This window comes from Lagopus muta, chromosome 4 (genome assembly GCF_023343835.1).
Source record: "Lagopus muta isolate bLagMut1 chromosome 4, bLagMut1 primary, whole genome shotgun sequence".
Classification (NCBI taxonomy): domain Eukaryota; kingdom Metazoa; phylum Chordata; class Aves; order Galliformes; family Phasianidae; genus Lagopus; species Lagopus muta.
In genome coordinates, this window is record NC_064436.1 from 25,464,832 (window position 1) to 25,474,186 (window position 9,355).

Below are 9,355 nucleotides of genomic sequence, written 5' to 3' on the forward strand. Positions count from 1 at the left end.
CTGAGGTTGAAGACAAGAGTCCTGAATGGGGATCCTTGCTCATCATCTACCCCTCCCTTCTGTGGCCTATGAATGTCTCCCATCTCGCAGAATCACAGAATGGCCGGGGTTGGAAGGGAACTTGAGGATCATGAATCCCCATTCCCCCTGCCACATGCAGGGTCACCAACCTCCCCATTTACTACTAGACCAGGCTGCCCAGGGCGCCATCCAACCTGGCCTTGAACATCTCCAGGGATGGAGCATCCACAACAATCTGATTTAAACAAAACATAGAAGTGCCTCACCAGGATTCTATGGTGGGAATGGAATGTTTCCCATGGCAGAGAGATCCCCGCGGTAAGTAAAAGATGCAAGATGATGGGCGTTTGAAACCTGAGAGTGATGATAAGGACCAGGTGTTCCATCCTAGAAGTAGCAATACAACACTGCAATACATAACCCCTCAAGCTGCACGTCACACTGTTTGGTCACACAAATTAAGAAGCTCATTCCTCTTCAGCTTGTCTTCCTTTCCATATGGCTTCTTTCTTTTGGGCTTTTCTCTAGCTTGCTATTAGCTAAATTATTAATCCCACATTATTAAAACAAAACAAAAAAAAAACCAAAAAAAAAAACCAACAGAGAAAGTACATTCTGAAAGAAGATCCCTAAGCATAGTTTTGGCTGGAGGAGAGCAACCAAGATAGTACAGACAGCTATGTGCAGGATGGAGCACAGGATATCCCTTCATAGTCACATTGGGTACCGAGGAAGTATGGTGTAATATAACACCTTGCAGGGACACAGTGCTAGGAGCTGGGCTTGCCTGCACTCAGGAGGTAGCTCGGTGAGTCTCACATGTAATGGGGTCACAGAGGGACAAGAGAATCCAAACACAGTTTCCTGGAAACAAAATCTTGGGAAACCACAAAGGAGTTATTTTCAGCTTGGTTGGAAGGGAAGTAATTCATCCAGCACTAGATGATTCTGTTCTGTGCTGGAAGAATTGTTCCACTTCCATCTGACCTACATCAGCTGTGCTAAAAATAGGAAAGCACCCTGTTTTGGTCAGCAAATGCACTTGGAAGCTGAAACGTCTGAACTAGTGGGACCCTGCTAATGAGAATGACCTCTAGACACCGGTAATCTTTACTAACCAGTATCCCCTTCCTTCTTCTCTTTTGAATGCCTAGAGAATAAAGGAGACTGTATTTATGCACACACATGCATTTAAAAGAATAAGGATATAGCTGCCACATTACTGTGGGTGAGAGAACCTTGATGATGCTGAGAGGCGGCTGCTGTTGTAGGACTGAGCAGGGAAGGCAGGCAGCATCCTCCCCAGCTCCTGCTGATAAGGGAGATTCATTGTTCACTTGAGTTGTGAACTCAGTGTACTCACTTTTGTCAGGCCAAATGCAGCTTAGAAAGTTGCTACCAGGTTAAAAGTGTAATTTAGTTTTAATTGTCCATTGGATCATTAGCTCATGGAGAACATTATACCTGGGAAAGAAAACAAAAACAAAACAAAAAAAACCACCACAAAACAAAACAAACTGTTTTCAAGCTTTGTGCAATTTAAGTTAGACCCCGAGTGCTTCAAAGAATTCAATCAGAGGGAATCAGAGCTGACAGCACTTTCTTTTTCTTTCTTTCTTTCTTTCTTTCTTTCTTTCTTTCTTTCTTTCTTTCTTTCTTTCTTTCTTTCTTTCTTTCTTTCTTTCTTTCTTTCTTTCTTTCTAAGTAGCTTTAATTGGCTCTGAAGTTTAAGCTTTGAAGCTTTGATAGAAGAAATGTTACAGCTTCAGTTAATAGGGAATATTGAGAAACAATTAGGGCAGCTTTAAATTAATTACTTAGACTATTTATTTTGAGCTTATTGAACAATTGTGTTATATGCGTAAGAGATTGAAATTAGCCATCTGGGCAAGATAGCTTTGACCTAAATTGACCTTTTGGGGTAAATACCTAGCTTGCCCTAATTCCTATGCTGTAGCCCTACTCCTACTGGCAGATAAGCTTAATTGGGAGTAACAATAAACGTCCATGAGAAGTTCCATGCTTCTCTACTGAAACTCAGATCACCTGTGTGAGCTTCTAAAGAGAAACCTGAGGAAGTCACAAATGGCGGAAGCTGTTTTTCTGTTTCTGTTATTCTGTCTCTGTATTTTTGTGAATAGTTTTAAGCTAGAAGAGGAAGTTTAGATTGTAAGGAAGAAATTTTTACAGTGAGGGTGATGAGGCACTGGCAAAGTTTGCCCAGAGAGGTGATGGAAGCCCCATCCCTGGAGAGATTCAGGGTCAGGCCAGAGGGGCTCTGATCACCCCACCTAGCTGCGAGTATCCCCATTTATTGCAGGGGAGTTGGGCTAGGTGTCCTTTAAGGGCCCCTTCCAACTCAAACGATCACGTGATTCGACGATTACAATTTTGTCAGAAGAGTTTGTGGATATCTTTGGTTGGACTTTGCTTCCAAGTCATTTCCTCCCTGCTTTTCTCTGAAAAGAGCAGTGCAGAACGAGGCAGATGTTCGGTGCAAGTAGCTCCGGAAAACTCAGGTACCGCTCTGCGAGGTGTTTCGTGGCTCGTCCTGCAGGTGTCACTCTGGCACTGTGCTATCAGTAGAACATCTGCATTCCATCCTGGTGGGACGGCGTTTGCTGTACTCGCCAGCTCAATTAGCTGCCTCTTCATTGACTTCCTAATTAGCAAATAACCGGTACAGCGACTTGGGTTCTCATCCTGCAGACCCCTATTAGTGTAAGATCAGTACTAGAACAGGATAGAAAGTGTGACTTGCTCTTGGATTCCGTTCTTAGATACTTAGCGCGATATCCCCCAAGTGTGAGTTGTGGGGACCTGGCTCTTTGTAAATTTGTTGTGAGCAAACAAGTGGGAGGCGGCCTGAGGCTGCTTTTCCCACTGTTGGAATCTGCTCCCGTGGGAGAGCCCGTCTTGCTCTGAGCTCTTCGGAGCAGACAGTTCAGTGCCTGCGAATGAGATCTGTCATTAGGCTGACCTTAGCTGAGGAAATGCATTTGGGAGCGCTGGCGGAAGGCATCGAGTATCTTTCCTTTGCATAACACTCGCAGCTTGGAGACTTTGTCACTGCTGTGTCAGTGCATAGCCGCCTTCTTATCTGCCTGTGTATAAATACATTCATGTTTTCCCTGGGGGTGGCAGGAGGTACGTCTCGTCCCAAAGTCTGTGTATGAGCGTGCATTTCAGTGCAAAGCCTGTGAATAAAATATAGGCGCTGGTTTATGATCATAGCCGTCATGCATTTATCCATGTGCATAAAGCACTTTTAGTTCTGAATGTATGTGCAAAGAAGGCTTGCAAATGGCTATGGGCAGAATGCATTTACCGACTGCTACACTGGGAGATAAAGTTATTTAAAGCCTCTTGTTATCTAAACCAGATATATCCTCCCATATCTTTTCTTGGGAGTAGCCAAAGTATCCCTCAAATGAACTATTTCCTGTTGGTATGTGGTGTAGCTACATATGGGAAAATAAGGTTTACAGCTTTGTGAAGTCTTTAAAAGAGTGGGGGAAAAAAATAAATACTCAGATAACCCTAATCCACACGCTGCCTTCAGGAGAGAGCATTAGGAATGCAAGTACCTTTGTACGCATGATAACTACAGTGATCTCCCTGCTGAGATAGCTTGCTTTCCAGGCCTTCCTCTGTGGAGTTGCATCTTTCTCCTTTGCATTTCATCTGCAGGGTTTGAACAGTAAAGTTCTCTGTGGTCTCCTATACCACTCTCCTCAGCACAGAACTGGAGCAGCTTCCAGCGCTGCCCGAAACAGAACGCCTGACATCTGTCGTGGGGGCTCGGGCTCTCTTTTCCTCTCCCCATGGAGAGATGCATGTGCAATGTGTGCAGTGAAGTGACTTGCTTTGGTAGGGCTCTTCCTTTTTTTTTTTTTTTTTTTTTTTTTTTTTTCTTCTTCCTTTTTTTTTTTTTTTTTTTGGCATTTCTGTTTTCTGATTCAATCCCTTTGGCTTTCAGTTCCAGCTTCTGAATCTCAGCATCTGTCAGTGGTGCGATAAATTCTCTTTGGTGATAAGAGAACAGCTGCCAATAGCAAGAGCAAGAATGGCATTTGGGCTTTTTCCTGCCGTGTGAGAGCTTGCAGTCAGCAAAAATGCACTGTGCACACAATGGAAGAAGGCACCTCTTCTGCCCAGCCTACCGTTATTTCCCTCCAATGTAGCAGCATCTTTTCCATCCATGTTAAGCAGGCACATATGAACAATTGTGCAGCATAATGGAGTCCCAAGTCTAAAGGACTGGAATTAATTGACAAATGGCTTTTTCTTTTTTTTCTTTTTTTTCCCCTTCTTTCTGTGTAGGTTCTGAAGGCAAGGGGACAACAAAGGAATTCATTTATGTATTTATTTTAGGGAATGAGGAGATGTTTATGGAAAGGAAGAAGGTGTGGAAAGTTTCTGAATAATGTGGATTGTTTGTTACCTAGTGCAGTAACTTGTTCTTAATGAAACTGGTAGAGTGGTAGTGAGGAAAGAACTCCTTTCTGTGGAGTCCTAAATTTTAGAGGCATAGGTTTTTGGGTTTTGTATTGCTATTGGTTTTGGGTTTTTTTTCAGGTTTAAAAGTCTTTCTAACTCCTACTTGCCCATAAAGTTTTGTTGCTGTCAGAATTTATGTCATGACAGAAGGCATTTACAGATGAAATATTTTGACTACAGAGGTTTTGTTTCAATCTGTTGTGAATTTAGCCGAGTTATTTACAAGGATGAAACTCCAGAACTCGAGAACTTTGGTCAGTGTGGTAGTTTCATTCCTGGACAACTGTGTGGGTTTCTGACTCAAGTAAAGTAACAACGGAGTCATTGCCATGAAAGCCTCAGTCTCACCTCACCTGGCCAGAGCCTTCATACAATTTTTTCTAGAGGGAAACCACGTTACTAAGACACAGTTGCAAGGCAGAGTGGCTTTTCTGTCAGGTAGTCCTCCATCTGTGTTTGACACAGTTGTGCTTTATAGAATTGTCTGAGCTGGAGGGGACTTCTGAAGGTCCTCTAGTCTAACTCTACCCTGGCTTCTCATGAGACCATGAAGGAGGAGACAGACTTGATTTTTGATGATGTTTTGAGCTGTGCAGGCACTCAAGATGCTTTCTTGGTGTCAGTGGGGGTAAGGTGCTTGTTCCAACACTTGTAAATCCGTTCTGTTGCCTAATGACTTCTGGAAGTAGTTGAGTGTTGTAGATGTGACAGGAGGCTTGTTCTCATTCAGTTCTGTTAAGGATTTGTATGTGTAAAGCTATTTGACCTTTATCAAAATTAGCTCCAAACTTTTCATGTGCTCTTAGTTCGATCTGTGAAGAGCCATTTTAATCCTCGGTAAGGCCTGGATACTTCACATTTGGGATCATCTCACTCTACTTCCTTTAGATGGAGCAATTTTTAGCTCCCAGCCAGGAATAGAAGTGACTTCGGTCTGTCTGCAAGGGCTTATTCATTTTGTTCAGTTTTTGTGGTATGGAATATACCTGAATGCAGCTTCTCAGCTGAGACTGGGAGAGAGTTTTGAATCTGCATCAGTCAGTCAATCTGGGCAGGTAGACTGGTAGCTATGGTCAAAGAGTTCCTCATCCTCAAACAGTTCAGTAATTGGTCGAAGGAAATATGGTTGCAGCTTTTGGTCTTGAACAGCTGTGAGTAATAAGGCATCAGTACTCACAAGTTTTGCTGCCCTTTGTTGCAGTGGGTGGTAGGTTTGTTTGTTTGTTTTTTACAGCAGTTTTATGGCTGAATGTTGAGTGCAGTGCAGGCCAACCTTTATCAGGAATTCAAGGTGAAATGAAATACTGTCCTGCAAAAGGAAGTGAATCACTCCAGAGCTGCAAAAGTTAAGTTGTTCTGTCTTGCTTTTTCCACAACTACCAATCTGAGAGTATGCAAATCATGATTTTTTCCTGCTTGTGCTGCTAAATGCCAAGATCTCTGCTAAGTGATGGTTGTATAGTCTGAGAATTTGAGAAGTAAAAAAAAAAAGAAAGTTTTGCCCTGCCACCAAAAATGTTTTGGACAGAATAATTTGGGAAATGGGAAGGAAATTAATTTCCCATTTTGCTGACTGTCTTATGTGCATTGTTGCCTACCTGCCAGGACAGTGTTTTCCTATTGTTGATTAGCTGGTCTTATGCAATTTTATTTTTTCTTCAGTTATCTTGATGACTAAAATTGGAATCTCCTGAAAGCAATAGTCCAAAAAATATGCAATTAATGTTCTCCTTCTCATACTCATTTTCTGCCTGGCTAATTTAAGTTAAGAGCTTTTAGTGCAAATACATATAGAGGAGATAACTTATCCGGAAACTTGGGAGGTCAATGGAAAAAGAAGGACTGCGTAAAGAAGCAAAATATTTAAATTGTTGTTAATATTTATTTCTGAGTGTGTTTTGTTTGTCTGCTTGTTAGGCAAGTAGGTGCCCAGTCCCATTTCCATGTGAAGCTGGAAGCTCTTGAGTGCATCTTTTCAGCAATTACTTGGACTAAAAGATCTCTGCAGAGAAAGAGATTGGTTCCCTGCTTTCCACTCTCTTGTCTGTTATACAACCTATTCCAGAAGTGGTTGCAGAATGCTTGAATTTGACCAATGTTTGGAATTCTGTTACATTTCTGTCATAAGGAGTTTAAATTCTTCTACTCTCACTCAAAGTTTATCTTTATTCCCTCTCATCTTTTCCTACAGTCTGCAGAACTGATGGATGCCTTCTGACAATCTTCCCTGCCTTTCTCTGAGTACTGGGAGATAGAAAGCTTTCTGCTGCACAACAGACATATCACTAAAGCCACTGTTTTGTTAGCTTCTGCTGTGTCATTAGGAAGTGATCTTGCAAACATTTGAAGTATGCCTCTTCCCTTTCCAGCATCTTTTGATTCTCATAGGCATGCTGAGTGATAGGAGTGAGTTCTGAAAGCTTACAGCTCACCCACTGCTCTGTGCTGCTGGGGGGGGGGGCATTCTGAGTGGTAATTGGAGTGAAGCATGAATATTATGGAGTGATAGAAAGTGAGTAGAGCTCCACAGCTCGTTCGCTTGTCCTACAGCCATGAATCACAGAGAACACTGGGTTGGATGTTATGGGCATTTCTGGCCAGTGAGCATCTTTTTTCACCCCCCCCAGTCAGCCTCACAAGGAGCTGAACAGCCACAGATGCTTTCTCCTGACTGGAGCTGGAAGTTTGAAGGGCAGCTGAATTTGCTAATGTTCGTGCTTTGATACGGAGTGTGAGAAATGTTGATGAGGCATGAGGCTGAACAGCTTGCTCTATTGCTGCTGTATCGGCTCTGCAGTGCTGACAGTAGTTAAAAAAATGGCTTTGGTACATAAGCTTAGTTAATATATAGAACTTGGAAGACAACTAGGAACAGCTATGGGCATTGGACACAGTCTCTCTCTGTCTCTCTCTTTTTAAAATAGAGTCACTTTTCTGCCCAGAACTGCACTTCAATTTTCAATCGTTTCAGTGTCATTAGGGAAGGCTGACGTTTTGGGTACGTGCATACAGTATGAATATGAATAACAGCATCCATGCAAGGGCATATGCAGTGAGGTCAGGGTTATTTTCCTGGATATTGGCAATGGTGACATTTTTGTTTGAAGTATAAAGCATTCTGTTCTTTTTTTTTTTTTGCTGAATTTTTAGTCAAAAGCATATGCTCAGGTGATATCCTTTAAAACCAAAGGCCTGTTGAGTGGGCTGTGCTTTCTTGGGTCCTTAGGACATAACTGTGTGAACTTTCCTGAGGATACCACTGCTACAAGAAAGCCACTGTACAACTCTTGAGTTTGTTCTATCTATTCTGTGCTTGATCATCTCTACATTGTGCTGAGAAGGGAGAGCGGTATCTCTCACAGTTAGAAATGCGGCTGCATGTGGCATGAAAAAGATCCAACATAACACCACTGCCTCTTTTGGTTTGAGTATGTGCTGTCCTCCTTGCATTTTTGCAGTCTAATCTGCATTCATTCAGTCCCATGCTCCTGAGCTATACTTCCATATCCAGGAGCTGTGTCAGTGGTTCAGATGCGAGTCCTTTTAGTTGCTTCCCAGATAGATGAGTGTGCTACTCCAACAGGGAATGTCCAAACTAAACAGCTGTGATGTTCATCAGCACATGGAAATGTGCTGCTTCCAGCTGGCACGACAGGGAGTTGGAGGTTTAGCAACAAATACCCTGAGTGAAAAGGTCCCTGTTCATTGCAAGGGAGTTGGACTAGATGATCTTAAAAGTTCCCTTCCAACTCTAAGGATTCTATGACTTCTACTACACATTCATCTCTCTGTATCTGGGTCTTCTTGATTTTTATGTCAGGGTTTGTGGGATAATTTTCTCTAATGATAGTTGCAGACACCTTAACTATTGACCAGGTGATAAGCTGTGTCCCTAAAATCAGTGATGGATCCTCCCCTAGTGGTCCCACTGACTTCAGTGCTTCAGCAGGAGTGCTGGTTTTGGAGCTCACTGGTGAATGCTGAGATCCTTCCTATGGAGTACTGAAGTCTGTTTTTGTACAATGCAGAGGACAAAATAGCAGAAGAGACAATGGTTTTCAGCTTTGTTTAGCCACATGCTATTATCCTTGTGTTCTTCAAGTTAAGGCAATGCGTCAGTTTGTGGAAGCAGATGCCAAATACCCGCAGTATTGCTGAGAGAATATTTATCAGTATTTCCCCTTCCATTACATTAACTGCCTTCCACCTTCCCCCCTCCCCATGAGAGCTTCATTATCTCAGTGCAACTTCTGACATGAACAGATCAAACTTGATTCCCTTTTTCAATGTCAGTGTCTGGCTGTCAGTGGGAAGAGACCAACTGTGGTTGTATGAGTGCAAGTTTCTGGGCATGCCATGTGAGAGGGATTGGTGAGCTTCTCGCAGTCTGTGGAATACTTTTCTTGTGTTTCTGGTTGTTTTTTGTTTTGTTTTGTTTTGTTTTTTGATGGACTAGTAAATTATTAGGATGTGGACTTTTCAGACAGGCTTGCCAGGTTTTCAGCAGTCTTCCCAGGCGGGCTGCCTGAAAAAGGTTTGGCACTGCATCACATGGAATGACCGATGATGTGTCATCTATTTTTAATGGGCAAAATGTTTTAATAAACACTCTCCCTCCTAAAACACTGGATTTTAACATAGGTTTTAGCCTTGAGCCATGTAGCTACCCAGCTGTGAATTTTATAAGGCAACAATCTCCACATCATTAGATGTTATGACTGATACTCCAGCTATTGTAAGTGTAACTATTTCAGTGCACTAAAAAAGTTTCAGATAACAGTTACACAAAGTACGGCTCTGCTTGGAAGATTTCCTCACCTTATATATCAAACTA